The sequence below is a fragment of the Coturnix japonica genome, chromosome 2 (genome assembly GCF_054131305.1).
Source record: "Coturnix japonica strain WE chromosome 2, WE-NBRP24, whole genome shotgun sequence".
NCBI classification, from domain to species: domain Eukaryota; kingdom Metazoa; phylum Chordata; class Aves; order Galliformes; family Phasianidae; genus Coturnix; species Coturnix japonica.
In genome coordinates, this window is record NC_140664.1 from 89,533,264 (window position 1) to 89,540,940 (window position 7,677).

The 7,677-nt window shown below is 41.3% G+C and overlaps 1 long non-coding RNA gene across 1 annotated transcript; it reads left to right on the plus strand.

Moving 5' to 3' along the window:
• The first annotated feature begins 2,541 nt into the window (after positions 1-2,541).
• Positions 2,542-3,263, plus strand: LOC146762035 (uncharacterized). The gene is made up of 2 exons (XR_014943722.1): positions 2,542-2,714; positions 2,937-3,263. It is a non-coding gene; the product is annotated as an uncharacterized LOC146762035 (long non-coding RNA).
• The last annotated feature ends 4,414 nt before the right edge of the window (positions 3,264-7,677 follow it).

A 7,677-nucleotide genomic window follows, 5' to 3' on the forward strand; every position in this document is an offset into this window, starting at 1 on the left:
AAACAGAAGTCATCTTCTACTGAAAATATTCACTGCAATGAAAGCTGTGTCAGAGAGGAGATGATGTGAGTTCAAGAGTGACATCAGGGATTCTCCAGAACAGCAAGGAAAGACCTTTCCTGGGTCTGTTTTTCAGGTGCCCCTCAGACAAAGGGGACAGTTTTCCTTCTTGGCCTTCTGCCATGCCGTTAGCAGGGCTGCAGCGAGCCATGTTTACAGTTCACATTGCTGAAGATAATCCTGACAATGCGTACAGTATAAGGAGAATACAGCTGAGCCGCTGAGAAAATAAAACATCGGAGGATGAAAAAGCAGAGGAGGTGGGGGTTTGGGAGCTTCAAGCGTTTTCCCCTTCAACTGGGGTAATCAACACAGTCATAAATTAAATATTTATTCCAGGACATCACATAAATTACTCAGAAGCCATCATCATCACAGGGCTCTTATTCACAGAGCCTGTACATAGTTGGAAGGGAAAAAAAGAGTATGCTCAGGGAAGTGTTGTTTTTCTAAGTAGTTAGTCAGTATTTGTGGTCTTTCCAGATAAGAGGGCAGAACATATTACACTACTTATCACCAACATTATCAGCCATTAGACACAACTGAATGGGAGCATTGCTTCTGTTTTTTATTCCTTCACTTTTTCTTTTTTTTTTTTTTTCAGTAAACAGAGCCATGGAACAGTTACATAGAACTCAGCTCCACACTCTCTTTTTTACTTTCTACCAGTGTACAAATAACTTATTATGCAACTATTTGTTCACAGAATGAAATAAATTATTTTTCAATATGTATGTGTGACCTTTGTGGCATTAAATGTGACACTAAGCATGTGTGGAAAGAAGATTATGTTATATATGTCTATTCAAGTATAATGTAATATTGATACATGTTCTTCATTAATCCAGAACTGAAGTTTATGACCTGAAACAACGTAGAAGCCATTAATGCTGTTTATTTAATGACAGAAAATAAATTCCATAAAGTACAGAATGTATCTGATAGACTCTTGCTTTATTTATTTGAAGCATAGAGTGTAAGTAACATACATTGGAAGAACAGTTGCGAAGGTCATTGAACTCAGCACTGCATGAATATCTGTGGTAACCTTCCTTATCTCTGAACTGTATGCCAGCCATGAAGTCTTTCCTACTTTTGCCTACGAGTGTCATTTGTTCCAAAACTTTGATAGCTAGTTTTGATGAACAGTTTAGTGTATCTGCCCATGGTTGTTTATTGGCTTTGCCACATTGAGTTCTACTGCATCATTTTAGCACTTGGACCTAGTGACTGAAAAAGTTTACCTTGAAGTAAACAAGCAATCAAACCACCTCTTACAATTTTGGATCATATAATATTTCAAAGTAACAAACACTGTGACCCTACAAATAACTCAAGTAGCAAAAGCTGCTATCCTACAAGTAGCTGTAAAGCTCCATCTTCACACATATGTTTGCAAATACTCTCCTTGTCATTCAGCCAGCTTTTGAGATAGTCACAAACAGTGTTTATCAGGCACTTAAAACTGTAAAAATCTGTGTGTGTCTGTCCTGGAACTACCATCGATCAGCTTCAAACAGCAAGTCACCAGATCTCAACAAAATGAGGAATTTCTGTGAAATGTGGAATCGCTATGGAATTCCCCTCCCAGTTCCCACATACATACATAGTTTAGTCAGGGGCTACACTCAGATAAAATTCTAACAAGGCAAGAAGGTATAAATACAAGGGTATTTTTTAGATATAGAAAACCTGCTTCAAGGCAGTGTTTGAGTTCCCACCGTTTACTCCCCATATTTTATACTTTCTCCCTCAACTTTCTCAGTATTATATCTGAAAGTAGTGCCTCTTTAAAGGAAGCTGTCAGCATATTAAGAGTATTTGATAGTACTGTACAAGTAAAATGTTGCCAATTTTGGGGGGATAATTTGCCATTTATTGACTGTTTTGAAGGCTTTCAGATTTCAATTTAAGTGATTATTTCTGAGTTTTGTTTTTATCGTATTCTGGACTGCACAATTTGGAGACCACTGGAGTGACCAGGACACACTTAAGTTGGCTTAACCTGGCCTAGGAGATCTGCCTTTGCTCAAGTCTCAAAGCTTTGTTTTCTGTAATTGTTTGAGAAACATGAGGTAATACCAAAACTAAGTCTTCAGGGATTTTCTGTCTTTCACATCCACAACATTAATTACCAGTTTGGGTCCATGAAACTAATGTTAAACACTACTTGGTTGTTTAAAATAAATGAATGCTAAAAATGAGCAAAAAAGCAGTAGTTGGCTTTGGAATGTAAAGAGGCCACACATACTTGTGGGTCCACAACTACAAATGCACAGGAGTTGCAACAGGAACCCAATTTGACCTTTTCTTCAGTTCCAGGAAAATCTTATTTATCTGGGATACCAAAAATGTTGCTGCCCCTCTTTTGTTTCAGGGAGGCTGGGAAACAGGAATCGAGCAGCAGGAGGACAAAAGCTATTCTTACAGATTTCCCAGCTCAGCTAAACCCAGGACTGACTGGAAGGCCACCAGGAAAGCCTGGACTCTGGAGACCTCCAGCCTGATCTGCAGACTTCTGGACTCTTATCCACTGGGAACAGCAACACCGACAGTCACACTCAGAGCCAGGATCAGAAAGTGTCAAGAATAGCCTCTGGTGTGGTATTTCTGTACTACCGCTTCCTGCCCAGGCTGAAACAAGGAAGGATAAGGTATGTCACTTTTAAAACACAGTTCTCAAACCCCCTGTTTGGTGTGCTTTTCTATTAAAGGTCAGAGACCAGGCAGTGGGGCTAATGAGATTGTGTGGGATATACGTCGCGAGTAGATGCAGTGTGCTGTCCTGTTATAGCAAGCATGCTAAGTGGATAAAGTGGGTGTTGGGGACCAGGTGCTGGGATGCCAGTCCTATTTCTGTTCTGCTTTTCTTGCAGTCCCTGCAGCCTGCTTCAGGTACCCGGTGTTGCTGGCCCATAAGGAGCAAGCTGTGAAGGCTTTTTTGAGTCCTAGACAAATGCTTTGATATCTTCTGATAAAAAAGATATTTCCGAGGTGATAAGCATTATCATTTCTATAATGTAATACTGAAGGATGACTCAATACTGTTACCTATGCCAGAAGGATGCAGTTGTGTCTAAATCAAATCAGTCTGTAATTTTCACATAAAATTCATGTTTTCATACTTTCTCTCTGTTTGTTGACATCCACAATGAGATTTATCCAGAACATTACTATAATAAAACTATTACAGTTCATTTCTACGTTGGTACTGTTAATATTTAATAGACAATGTGACAGGTGTCCCAGCTTATGAGGCCATAATACATTGCCTGACTGAATAAACTATGAAGGCTGAGGGGTTGAATAGTTTTATTGTTGGTTGGTTTTTTGTTTTTTTTTTTCCCTATGTGGGAACGTGACTATTGCTAATAGGATGTCTGTTGTTTTGTCCAGTGTTGTCCTGGTTTAGAAAAGGATAAAGTCTTCCAAACTGCCTTCCAGTCCTGCTTGCTGCATTCAGTCCCCAGCTTCTGTGTCTCAAAAAACATCTCACAAGACTTCAGCTACGTAACTCAGAAGCTAAGCGTGTCTACCTGATGTGGAGCAAGAACAAAATGGCACTATTTACTCCTGTCCACTTTGAAATTAATCTTTTCTTAAAAAACATCAAGGAGAATGAGAAAAATGAGATGCTTTAGCTTTCTTCAGTTTGAAAGAGGTTGTTGGGCTGCAGAGTGAGAGCATTATCTTAGCCTGATACAAGTCTGTAGAACTCCCAGTGACGGGTAAGAGATTGCCTAATGACACAGTAGACTCAGAGGCACCTGAAATGAAGCCAAGATGAGCATCTGTGCTAGAAATTCCACCTCACGATCACAGTTCTCTTTGTTCTACATCTTACAGAATCTGAGCTTCCAATTTAGGTTTCCACTGAAAGGCTTTTATACTTATTCTGAGATGCTGCATATGGTATAAGGGGATATGGATAGTCTTTGGATATTTCTCAGCTGGACACCAATGATGTACAGTTGTAGAGGCTGAAACTCAATAGCTGATATTGTCCCACATTCTCATTTCTACACCTGTCAGAACCATAACTAAGAAAGTAACAGTAGTTTACAGTACATAACATATGTAATGTTACCCTCTTTCTTCTGTCTCTCCATATCAGTCAGAGCCCACCAAACTGATATGTTAGCCTTGGGTACAAAGATGTTTTAGTGAACATGTTCCTCAAGGATGAACCTCTTTGGAAGTCCTGCTTGTGAAGTCAGCCATTAATGTCTGTGCATCCTTGAAGCAAATCCAGATGTTCAACAGGCCAGCCCTATGTTGTGTCCAGCCTTTCCTTCATCAAATGATTTCTTATCTGCCTGTTAGGATGCAGGTCATTATAAGTCCAAGACTATTCACCTTCTAGGGAAAAATCAAACAAGCACCAAAATCTCTACAAAGTTAACCTGGTCTTAAGTAAAATAGGGCCTGCAAAGAGACCAGTGAGACCTGATGGGGACTAGCCTAATGCCACCAGGAAAGGCAACATGGCTGAGCACAGAACAGTATTTTTCTTAAGGAAAGTTAAAGAGTAGCAGAGCTGCAGGTATCTTCACTCACCATATTATAGTCTTAGAAATTTGTAGGATCATCATGATCGAGGAAGAAGACAACTCTCAGCACCTCCATGGGTGCAGACAATGGGGCAAATGTGAAAGGGAAAATAGCCCTGAAAAACCTATTTGGTTCTCGGGCAGTTCACAAACTTCATTTTTTTGCTGATCACCATCCAGAGCACTTCAACTATACCTTTTTTTCTGAGTAGACAGTTACTGCTTGCATCAGCAGTTCATAACCTGCCCCATCACTTTCAAGGTTTTACAGGGAGACTGATGTGGTCTTGTCCATGTAACTCTCATATGGAGCTCTGAGGAGTGAGCACTGAGTTTAGTGGAGCTATTAATTTATTTCATGATTGTGAGAAGAAGGGAAGATGGCATGCAATATCTTCTTTTAAATTCACTGACCTCATTTCTTTTCTGTTTCTTCTCTGAATAGTTATCTTCCACCCAAAATGAAAATTAAAATAACCAAAAACCCTCAGCTTCTTGAATCACATAGTAAAGATAGGAGAATGTATTCCAAGCAACATCAGTTTATAATTAAAACATTTTTCTTTTACAATAAGTGCCTAGGCTATTCTTGTAGGATATATTAATTTTTGTATGATATATTTTATGCAGATTTCCTTCTTGTTGGAGAACCGAATACTTAAAACACATTAAGTCTCAGCAAATCATCTCCTTTTACTACCATTTTTATCTGATGCATTTGGGACTACACAGACTGCAGTGTTCTTTCAATTAGTGGTTGAGATCATCACTATATGCAAATGTTCCTCATAAATAGCCATGGGCGCTGCTTCTGCACAGTTCTGAGTAGCTTCAGCCCTTACCAGTATAAAATGTGAGTCTGGCAATTATCCCACCTGTCAGGATCAGAAGGACAGAAAGGGCAAAATTTCTTTTTCCTCCAGCTGAAACATTCTTGAAGATACATGGCAGTTCTTATCACATTCATAGTTTGAGCCACATCTATTTGAAACCACTATCCACCAATTTTTCTTTTTTCCAATTTCCAATGACTGGGCAATCAAAATCACTAGACCATTCACCATATCAGTGGTGATGGAACACTTCAGAGAGTATTTTATGTTAGCTGGCATTTTTCCTGGCATAGCAGAATGTTACTCTTCTATTTCCTCTCTGCATTCACAAGGTTTCACGAACCTTCTCAGCTCACCCAACACCATGGGTCAGGGCCTCTAGGTGATGTAATTCAACACAGCCTCATCAAAGCCATCCAGAGAAGACATGGGCAATGGCCTGGAAATAGTTCAGTGCCTCCCAAGCCATTTTATTCTGTCCATCTCAGCTCTTGCCCTGTCTCAACTTGTGCCTACTGTCTCCTCAGCTTCACAACTTAGAAGATATGAAAAACATTTTGCTGTGTTCTCTTCCCTTCTATAGCCAGCATTTCCTAATAGTCTAAGTGCCTTAAATTCTCCACAGCTGGCCTCTAAGACAGTTGCGGCTGTGGGTGCAGGGCTGGGTATATCGGCTATGGTCACAATTTATTTTTGGGATGCAGGAGTATGCCCACATTTTAGCAGCTGTGAATGCTGGCATGTGCTCGGGACAGGAAAGGTTTACATTGTCTGGATTCCAAGGGACTGATTTAGAGCAACTCATTTTGAGGCAGTTGGCCAGATAAAACCCATGCTGACTCCTTCCCTGCCATTTAAAAATGATATGGTCACATCTTCATCTTCCAGGCAGTTGCCCTCAAGAAAACCAGCAATTGCTCTGGGGCCTTTCTGTCTTATGCCAGTCCCTAGTGGGCAAAGGACAAGGGGCGGACACTGTGGCTATTTACTCCTCTTTCCAAGATGGAGGTCTCCCCCAGCAGTGCCAGGGCTGTCAGGCTCCCCTGCAGGGACATGGGAATCAGAGCCGTACAGCTGAGCAGCTGAGCCTCTTGATGGAGGCATGATTTGTTGTTCATTTTCCTTAGGGTCAGAATCCCCAGGCCACGGTGAGACAGTTGATGATTAATTTCCAGACTTTTTGCGATGGTGACTAGCCTGTGGAGCATTCTGCCCTAACCCAAACAAAGGTATGATGCAATGATTCAGGGAACAATTAAAACTGATTATCTTTTTAACAACTTTACTCATGACAGCAACAGCAGGAGAGTTTGCCCTCTCTGAGCATGCATTTCTCGGTGACATAATACATTTCAAGCTTTAAAGCACCCTCGTGGTTGTGAAAAATGAAACAGTTCAATGAATTAAACATTGCTCAAAGAGAAATTATTGGTGAGTGCAGGCTGACACTTGGTTCATGCAAGAATAAAACAGCAGAGGTCCCGAGGCTTCATGCAAAGCTCTGCTTTTGATTAGGCTTACTTGTGGTGTGGTAGGAGGTACCACGACCTGCTTAAGCTGCCTTGCAGGACTCATCTCTGCCTCATCTGCTTTGGATTCACCACATGACAAATGCTATCACCACTGCACAGCTGGCAAGAGAGACATGTCCTGAGGTCGCAACTCATGAAAAATCTGGGTGGGACAGCATATATTTTAGAAATGCCTGATGCAAATAAATTGCTGAAGCAGCCCCTTTTTGCATAATGGTTTAATTAACAAACTGCCATGCTGCTGGGTTTATATGATTCACTGTCCTTATCAGAGGGCTGCTTTCCTGAGACAGGAACCTTCTCTTCCTGCAGTGGTTTATAGGGGTGATTGCTCACTTGTGCCAGGCCTCACTTCTCCCTCAGCCCCTAAGCAGCACAGTGAGGCAGGCAGTGAGCAGCCACACTCCTGGGGAGCTCCATGGCCACAGGGTGCAGAGGGCTTGTCTCTTTGTGGGGAAGGCTCCTGGCCTCTCCCCTGAGCAGACAAATGGTTTTGAAGGGATTCTTGCAAAGCAGGGTGCAGGAGCTCAACACAAAGTCTCACAGTAGCCTGAACCCCACTTTTTATTCCTTATTTCTTTTCCACAGTTGTAAGTTATGACCAAAATCATCCTTGTCCTGTACTGGGACTGAGAGAAAGAGACAGAGTTTGCCTTAACAACTCAGCTAGAGCAGAAGATGACCCCATGTAGCAGCACACAA